Source organism: Scyliorhinus canicula, chromosome 21 (assembly GCF_902713615.1).
Source record: "Scyliorhinus canicula chromosome 21, sScyCan1.1, whole genome shotgun sequence".
NCBI classification, from domain to species: domain Eukaryota; kingdom Metazoa; phylum Chordata; class Chondrichthyes; order Carcharhiniformes; family Scyliorhinidae; genus Scyliorhinus; species Scyliorhinus canicula.
In genome coordinates this window covers 38,665,753-38,675,760 of record NC_052166.1, presented here as the reverse complement: position 1 = coordinate 38,675,760, position 10,008 = coordinate 38,665,753, and the positions used below count along the sequence as shown (strand labels likewise).

At 44.3% G+C, this 10,008-nt stretch overlaps 1 long non-coding RNA gene across 1 annotated transcript in view; it reads right to left on the bottom strand.

Moving 5' to 3' along the window:
• Nucleotides 1-636: 636 nt before the first annotated feature.
• Nucleotides 637-10,008, bottom strand: part of LOC119955820 — a 63,602-nt gene continuing 54,230 nt past the window's right edge. Inside the window, exon 3 of the long non-coding RNA XR_005458532.1 lies at nucleotides 637-1,140. This is a non-coding gene — a long non-coding RNA (uncharacterized LOC119955820). The remainder of the gene's footprint in view (nucleotides 1,141-10,008) is intronic.

Below are 10,008 nucleotides of genomic sequence, written 5' to 3'. Positions count from 1 at the left end.
ATTCTCCGCTCCCCGCCACCAAAATCGCGTTCGGCGATGGGGCAGAGAATCCGTTTCAGCGCCAAAATGAGAGGTGGCGCCGGTTTTCAAATTCTCCCCCCTGAAAATTGGTGGACTCGTGGGATATGCTGCGCCAAGTATCCACCACCTCAGGCATTGCCTGAGGCCCACCCCACGATGCTCTGTTGCCGACCGGCCGAATTCCCGACGATGCGGTTCTCTCATGGTCCCACCATACGGGATCATCGCGTGGCGGCTGCGGACTCAGTCCGGAGGAGGGCCGATTGGCGGACGGGGGGATTCATTCGGAACTGAGGCCAATGTGGGTGGGCGGTCCGGGGTGTGCGAGCGGCCGATGTGGGACACTATTTTGCCGGTCCAGGTCTGCGGGCTGAGTCCGTCATGGAGCACGGTGCGCCCGCTGCAGGCCACCATCGTTTACATGCGCGGCCTCTGACCCAGAGGTGCTGGGGGGCTGTATCAGCAGCTGGAGCTTTGAGCTCTGCAATGGCTGCCTGCTAGCCCCCAGCAAAATGGGGAATCTGTGTGAAGTCATAGTCCCAAAAAACAGAATTTAGCCCAACATAACTGTCATGTTCAAGTAAAAAAAATATTTTATTGATTGTTGTGGTGAAGTGAAAAGCTATATTTCATTGCAAAGTATTTGGAAAAGTTGAGGTAGTTATTGAACAAAATGTCATACAGTAGCTGCTAATGTTATACGTTGAGTTAAATTTTAAACATGGCATCAAAGAATTGTCTTTTTGTGAATAAACGTTTTCCATTAAACTTTACAAACTTTTACAAATGTCTTATTGAAACATCAAAATACAACATCTAATTATGAAATAATTATTAATGAATAAGATAACTGAAGTAAACAAAGCAGAAATATAATAATGATAAATACAATCAACAAAAAAATCAAATGTTACAAGGAAAGTGACAGCGAAAACCAAAAAGCCCTGGGGGAAACTTTTTAAATCTTATGACCAGGTCAGAGGCATTATGTAACAGCATTTTATGACTGTGAGGAGACGGTGTTATTTATATTTTGTCCTGCTTCAAGAATCTCCATTGTATGAAGTCTGAGAGGTTCCGACTACTCTTCTTCCCAACTAAATTTTCAGTTGCCGTAATCTAAATTAAAACATACAAACTTTTAAGCATGCCACACGTAAAGGTATACAATACTATAATGTAGATTTAAATACTTTCACAGATTTAAAACAAATAACAAAACCTTTGTTCACTTATCAATATTAAATAATAATCACCGTTACTCATCACAAAATACTTTAAAAGAACCAATAATAGTATTGCCTGTATAAAAGATAGAGCAAAAAAGACTGTTAAAAAACTTCAACATACTTTTAAAATGGTTGTAAAGCCTGTTGCCTGTTGGCTTCAATATAAATCTGCAGATATCAGCACTTCAGTCACTTTCACTTAATTCCCGGATCTCTCCAAGGAAATGCATTTCAATACTATTGATATCTTCTATTTCATGGTTCTTAGCACCTTTCAAATGCTTCTCTTTTCGCTTATCCTGGACAAGCTCCGTGTTGCGAAACATAGACTGAAAGTGGCCCTTTTAAAATTTTATTGCCATGAGGTCTACAATAGAGAGCAAGGCCATGAGACATTACATCACTTCCAGTGACGATATTAGCATGTCCCGCAGTTAGCACTATCCTCTTATAAACAGTCCATGGATGCAAGTTGACCTTGACTGTTCACTTCCTTTTTACATACTTGTAGAAGCTTTTGCCCTCTGTTTCATATTTCTTGTTGATTTACTCACGTATTCAAGTATCTCCATCTTTATCAATTTTTTGACCATCCTTTGGTAGTTTCTAAAATCCTCCTAAGTCTTGCTTCTCTTCCAGCCAACATATTGGACAAAATCTTCCGATGGCTACTGCGGCGAATGTTGTAACTTACATACCTATGTAATTGGCTTTATTTATGTTCACAACTGTACTTTCAGACGTAAGTACACCACTCTCAAATTCACTGTGGAATTCTGTTATGTTATGCTCACCCTTCCCCATAGAATCCCCCACTGTGAGTTACTGTTGGGGTTGCTTTTTATTTTACGAGTCTCGAGCGGTTATTCCAATTGGTGGAGCTGATCCTGATTGTAAGCCCTCTCTCCACATAATGTGGCTGGTGTTTGCATTGTGCTGAGGACAGGTATTTTCACACATGAGACAGTTCATGCTAGGAGATAACCAGTTAACAGGAGCGAATGAAGTGAATCTCACACAATGAGCAAAAAAGCACTTGCATACTTCACTTTTTGGCTTACTATTTTATCAATGAATGCACAACAATGTTTAAGTACATGGGTTTCCTCCGGGTGCTCCGGTTTCCTCCCACAGTCCAAAGATGTGCAGGTTAGATTGATTGGCTATGCTAAATTGCCCTTAGTGTCCAAAAAAGGCTAGGTGGGTTTTCGGGGTAGGGTGGGAGTGTGGGGATAGGATGGAGGTAGGGACTTGAGTAGGGTGCTCTAACCAAGGCTGGTGCAGATTCGATTGGCCGAATGGCCTACTTCTGCACTGTAAATTCTATGATTCTATGATACATATGCCATGCCAATATGAATGTTGAGATCATATGCTCAATAACAGTGTTATTTTCTTATTTACTAATGAAATTAGCCACATGCGTATTCACAATTATGGACTTGAGGCTGGTGGCTAATTGATTGGATAACACTGTGCTAGATGTCTTTTCATTCATCTACTTTGATTTAAGATGAAGTTTTAGAAATGATTAAAAACCCTGTCAAGATAGCCAAGACATCATAGATCATAGAATTTACAGTGCAGAGGAGGTAATTCGGCCCATCGAGTCTGCACCGGCTCTTGGAAAGAGCACCCTACCCAAGGTCAACATCTCCACCCTATCCCCATAACCCAGTAACCCCACCCAACACTAAGGGCAATTTTGGACACTAAGGACAATTTATCATGGCCAATCCACCTAACCATAGAATGAAAGAAAAGTTCTACCAAAGAAGGAGGCCTTTCAGCTCATCTTGTCCATACCAGCCCGAGGACATCAGAGTGCTCTTTCTAGTCCCACTTTCCTGCGCCCGGTTCTTAGCCTTGTAGATTAGAACACTTAAGGTGCAGATCCAGGTACTTTTAAAAGAGTTTAGGGTCTCTGCCTCCACCACCAACTCAGGCAATGAATTCCAGACACCCACTACCCTCTGGGTAAAAAAAGTCTTCCTCATGTCCTCATGCGCAAATGAAAAAGTGTAGAAACTTGCCTAACTTCGGGACAAGCTGGCCAAGTTAGTGCTGTCCCAGGATTATTAATGCAACAGCTTCAACGCAACATATCAAGAAAAGAGGGATCAGAAAAAAAATTGGGGGTTCATGCGTGGCGTGTTTCCAGCGCATATGCCCAGGCGTCTGAATTCCGGCTGGTCACGCCACGCATGTGCAGTCGACAATCGGCTTAAGTCCAAAAACAGATAGGAGGTTACGGGCCCCTATGTAATCTGATATGAATATATATTCTATATCTAAATAAAACATCCTATTTACACATAGCAAGATCCTTCGAAGTGGTAAATGAATGCATGGTCAGATGATCTGGTTTGCTTGTGGCACTATTTGCGTGAAGAATGTTAGTCAGCACACTGGGGGAAATCCCCACTCTTCTTTAAGTAGTACCATGTGAACTTTGGTGTGCATTTTAGCTGGTGGATGGAACGTGGCTCAACAGTTTGTTCAAGAACCAACACCATGAGAAAAGTAACACTTCCTCAGCCCTGTAGTGAATTGTCTTGCTTATTGCTGTGGTTAAAACTGGAGGAGGGGTTGAGCTCACAAACTTCATGTCTGAAAGGCAAGAGTTCTCTCAGTGAAACTAAGCCCATGCTCAGGAAGGAAGAGGTCCACATCAACATGGAATACTGTGGCTGAATGTTGTGGCTTTCGAACATGCCGAATAGTCACTAACAGAACTTTGCAAATTCCGACAGAGGAACAGTCTAAACCATCTGAGAAAATATCTTAACCAGGTTTTCATCTATATGTAACCTGATATTTCTCTTCTGGCTGAATGAACGTGGAAAATGCTGGTTATCAGTCCATCAAGAGGGAGAACTTTAATTCCCTCTGGCAGGCAAAATGTAAGCTAAAATCCAACTAGTCCAATTTTATCGCCTCGCTGATTATGTGGTCGTTCTTTTATTGGGCGCTTTTCATAGAATTTGCAGTGCAGAAGGAGGCCATTCGGTCCATTGAGTCTGCAATGGCTCTTGGAAAGAGCACCCTACCCAAGCCCATACCCCCAACCTATCCCTGTAACCCAGTAATCCCACCCAACACTAAGGACAATTTTGGACACTAAGGGCAATTTAGCATGGCCAATCCACCCAACCTGCACATCTTTGGACTGTGGGAGGAAAACCAGAGCGCCCGGAGGAAACCCACGCACACACGGGGAGAACGTGCAGACTCCGTACAGACAGTGACCCAAGCCAGGAATTGAACCTGCGATCCTGGAGCTGTGAAGCAATTGTGCTAGCCACATGTGCTACCGTGCTTGACGTGCCTACCTGACTCGGCGGAAAAGTCAAACAGATGCAAAGCTAACTGTTGTTGCCATGTGACTGGAGGTCCAGCTGGTGGTGACTACACAGGTGGGCATGATCGATATTTTCCAGGAAGCAAATCTTAGGGTGAAAAAGCTATTCTTCAAAGCTTAGCAACGTGCAATAAAAGGTTGAAGGGTCTCAAAGGTTTGGAACCTGAATTAGTTGGAGACTATAAGCACCAGCAGGTTTGACAGCTGTGACTTGAACAATCAGCAGGAAGAACCTTTCCATGGTGCAGATAAGGCTAGACTTGAGGCAGGGGTGGGCTGGGGGGAGGGGTGAACTGAATCTATAACTGAATCCATGGTTAATAAAATTAAAGCCACATTTCACCACATACCTGTAAGAAGCCCAATTATAAAAGGACTCAGATATAGCATCATTAAAAAAGGAAAAGATTAACACTTATACCATGCGTTTCTCAACCATGGGTGTCTCAAAGCAGTTCACAGCCAATTAAGCACTGCAACGTGCAGTTACTGGCATAATGTAGCAAATGTAGCAACCAGTTTGCTCATAGCAAACTCCCACAAACAACAAAGTAATCATGATCAGATGATCCGTTTTTGTGATGTTGATTGAGGGCTAAATATAGGCCACGGCATTGGTGATGAACCACCCCTCGCTCTTCTTCAAAATTATTAATATGGGACTTTTTATCGTGATCCGAGCAAGCAGGCCTCAGTTTAATGTCTCATCTGACCCCAATACTGGTGGTGTAATGACAACAATCTCTACCTCAATGTCAGCAAAACTAAAGAGCTGGCCATTGACTTCAGGGAGCAAATTATTGCACACTCCTGTCTGCCTCAACGGGGCCGAGGTGGAGATGGTTGACAGCTTGAAATTCTTAGGTGTTCACATCACCAAAAGTCTGTCCTGGTCCACCCACGTCGACAAAATGACCAAGAAAGCACAACAGGGCCTATACTTAGGAAACTAAGGAAATTCAGCATATCCATACTGACTCTTACCAACCTTTACAGGTACACTATAGAAAGCATCCTATCTGGCTGCATCACAGCCCAAGACCGTAAGAAACTACAGAGTCGTGAACACCACCCAGTCCATCACACAAATCCGCCTCCCATCCATTGACTGTCTATACCTGCCTGGGGAAAGCGAGCAACATAATCAAAGATCCATCCCACCCGACTTACTCACTCTTCCAACTTCTTCCATTGGGAAAAGTCTGATAAACACGCACTAACAGATTCAAAAACAGCTTCTTCCCCGCTGTTACCAGATTCCTAAAGACCCTCTTATGGACTGATTTGATTAATACTACACTCCAGGGCAGCACAAGTGGTTAGCACGGTTGCCTCACGGCGCCGAGGTCCCAGGTTCGATCCCAGCTCAGGGTCACTGTCCATGTGGAGTTTGCACATTCTCCCCATGTTTGCATGAGTTTTGCCCCCACAACCCAAAAGATGTGCAGGCTAGGTGGAATGGCCACGCTAAATTGCCACTGAATTGTAAAAAATTAATTGGATACTCTAAATATTTTTTAAAATGTTTTAAACTACACTCCAGCATGATTCATCCTATGCCTGTGTCTATGTATTTACATTGTGTATCTTGTATTGCCCTATTACATATTCTCTTTTCATGTACAAATGACCTGTGTGAGCTGTGCGCAGAAAAATACTTTTCACTGTACCTCAGTACACGTGACAATAAATAAATCCAAATCCAACACTAGGAGTGTGAGGCTTGATTTTAGCATTCAAACCCAAACCTTTGTGACTCAGAGGGCAACTGAACTGCCTCTGACACATGAAGATCGGAAATGTTGTGGTGCATCAAATCATGGGAGCCCCCTTCAATATCAATTGTCCTTTCACCAAAGGTAAATTAGAGAGCAGTTTTATTATTAATTTATCCAGTCCCAATAATAAAACAGACAACAAACAGTTTGCTGATTATTGTGGATAATTTGATGAAGGTGATTACTCAGGAAGATGTATAGTAAGAAAGAGGTTTGTTGTAAAGATGCACTTTGTTCGTGAACACAAAAGGTATTTATTAATAAGAATTGTACAGCAACCGTGTTGCAGCTAGCTCCCAAATTGTCTCTGCCCAGGAGCCTTTCTCATCATCGGGTGATTCCCCACTCTGAGTCCCGATTGATCACCCAGGGAAGGTGACCCTTAACCTGCTCTGTTGCCCTTAAATCACCACATCCCTTCCCTTTAACTCCTGTACACAATCTTCAATAACTCATTCACTCAGTCCTAAATGCTAACTAAACATTATGGGCGGGGTTCTCTGGTCGCCGATGCTGAAATCGCATTTGGCGATCGGCCGGAGATTCCCCGTTCACCAGCGAATTGGGGGCGCCACCGCATTCGCGATGCTCCGCCCCCTCCAAAACGGCAATCTCGGAGAGTACCTTGCGCACCGTACCGACAGTCTCAGGACATTGCCTGAGGCCCAGGCCCTGACTGGCCGTGTTCCCGACTGCATCGGTCGTGTGTGGTCTCATCCATCGGGAATTTGATGTGGCGGCTGCGGACTCAGTCCCAACGCTGCCACAGTTGGGGGAGGGCCAATCCACGGGCAGGGGTGACTTTGTCAGAGGCTCGTGCCATTGGTGGGGGATGGTCCAGGGTGTGTGAGCTGGCCAAAGGGGGGAGCACTATTTCACAGGCTGAGTCTGCAGCAGCCGATGCCATGTTGCACGCCACAGCCGCTGTAGGCCGCCCCCTGTGCGCATGCGCAGCCACGGACCTGGATATTCTCTGGGTTGTCTCGCCAGCTAGAGCCGGGTGCTCTACGCTGCAGCCTTGCTAGCCCCCAGCCAAACGGAGGATCGGTGGCTGTTTTACGCCATTTTATCTGTCGTAAAACTTCACCGTTCCCACGCTGTCGTGGGAACAGAGCCTCAAAATCGGAAAATCCAGCCCTATGTACATGAGTTGGACGATTGTAAATCGAATCTTTGAGGGAGTTTTCTGTTCATCGTGAAGTGGCTTAATTCTGTTGTCTGAGATGCTTCTACAGGATCTAAGTTAACAGGAACTGCAATAACGGGTACCTCTTCTGGCTCACATGATTCATCACTATTTGCTTCCACAGAGACATCAGTTACGTTGATAATAGGTCGAGCTACATGGGAGCTTATGAGTTTGGAAACATTTCTTGATAGAAACACTGGCTGCTGGAGTGTCTCTCTACTCCTCAAGATGTCCATGTGTTTACAGACAATCCGTCCCCACGTCCACTTGGTACGAAATGGGTCCAGTCTTAGAGACAATAATTCCGAGGACCCAACTTGGACCACTATTGAAGTTTCTCACATGTACGGCTTCATTTACCATAAATAATTGTATTATGTGAATCGTGGCTTTCTTTCTAATTACTTTGGCTGGATTCTACCCTCTCTGGCAAATTTAAAAATACAAGACTCAGTCTCAAAGAACAAAGAACAAAGAAAAGTCCAGCACAGGAACAGGCCTTTCGGCCCTCCAAGCCTGTGCCAGTCATGATGCCCTAATTTTTAAAAAAACCTGCCCTTACTCGGTCCGTATCCCTCTATTTCCTCCCTATTCATATACCCATCCAGATGCCTCTTAAATGTTGCCAATGTGCCTGCTTCCACCACATCCTCTGGCAACGCATTCCTGACACCCACCACTCTCTGTGTAAAAAACCTACCCCACACATCTCCTTTAAACTTTTCCCCTCTGACCTTGAACCTGTGCCCCCTTGTAATTGACATTTCCACCCTTGGAGAAAGCCTCTGACTATCCACCCTGTCTATGCCTCTCATAATTTTGTAGGTCTCCCCTCAGCCTCCACCTTTCCAGTTAAAACAATCATAGTTTATTCAACCTCTCCTCGTAGCCACCACCCTCAGAACCAGGCAACATTCTGGTGAACCTTCTTTGCACTCTCTCCAAAACTTCCAAGTCCTTTCGATAATTTGGTGATCAGAACTGCACGCAATACTCCAAATGCAACATGACATTCCAACTCCTATACTCAATGCCCTGGCTGAAGAAGCTAATCATGCAATAAGCCTTCTTAATCACTTTGGCCAAATGCGTTGCCACCTTCAGGGAACTGTGGATCTGCATGCCCAGATCCCTCTGTATGTTAATACTCCTAAGGGTTCTGCCATTTACAGTATAATTCATACCTAGATTTGATCCTCCAAAATGCATCACCTTGCATTTGTCCAGATTAAACTCCATCTGCCATTTCTGTGCCCAAGTCTCCAATCTATCTATATCCTATTGTATCCTCTGACAATCCTCAACACTATCAGCAACTCTGCCAATCTTCGTATCATCTGTCTCGTTCTGAGATGACATTTCATTAGCAGTTCTGCTGGTGGAACTCCTATTGCTGCATGTGGAGTGGTACGACAGCTGAGAAGGAATCGTGAGGTTTTGGTCTCCAAGATTCCTCTGGACGGTTTCTTCAGGCCAGACTTTGGCCTAAGTTTGGACGGCTCTCTCGGCTAGTCCATTTGATGCTGGGCAGTAAGCTGCAGTTCTAATGCGTTTAATAGCATTGAGAGCAGTGAAATTTTGAAACTCAGCACTTGTGAATACGGTTCCATTATTTGATAACATGACTTCAGGTAATCCGTGAGTTGAAAAGCATTGGCATAATCTTTCGATGGCAGCATGTGATGTAGGTGACTTCATCTCAATAATGTCCATCCATTTAGAGCATGCATCAACCACGAGCAAAAACATTGTACACAGGAATGGACCAACATAATCGATATAGATTCGTACCCATGGCCGACCGGGCCATTCCCAAGGTTGTGAAGAGGTAGAATTCCGAACGGACTACAGAAGATACAAAACGGATGCCACATGATATAAAATGGACTCTGTCAATGTTCTTGACCCTATGCTATTACCAGTGTCTGCTGCTGAAGTAGTAAAGCTTTGTGCAAAACAAGTGATCCACAACCAGATGCATCTGGAGAGACAATGAGCCGTTGGCAACCTTTGCCCAATGTCTGTATTCTTAGCTACTTGTAACTGACAAAGGGGTCCCAGATTAAGGAACTAGCAAGGAATGAGGAAGGACATGTTCAACGTGGCTGGGCTATTGACCCCATGACTTTATGTAACCATTATCTATGTAATGACTTGATTGGGTAAGGCAAACTGCCAATTAGAGGCTATAGGAGCTAACTTGTAGCCATTTATGGCATTGAAGATGCATGTTATGAATTGTGATGCGAACAGAATTGATTGGGTATATGTAAATGCGAATGCAAACTAATTCTGCTTTCCTTCTGAATATTAACCCAGTGCGACCTCAGCTCAGGCGAGAAAAGGTGCTGCACAGACCGTGGGGGTCAAAGGACTTTTCGCCCAGAGCTCTGAAAATTAATAAATTGCTTTTTTATTCACTCAAAGATC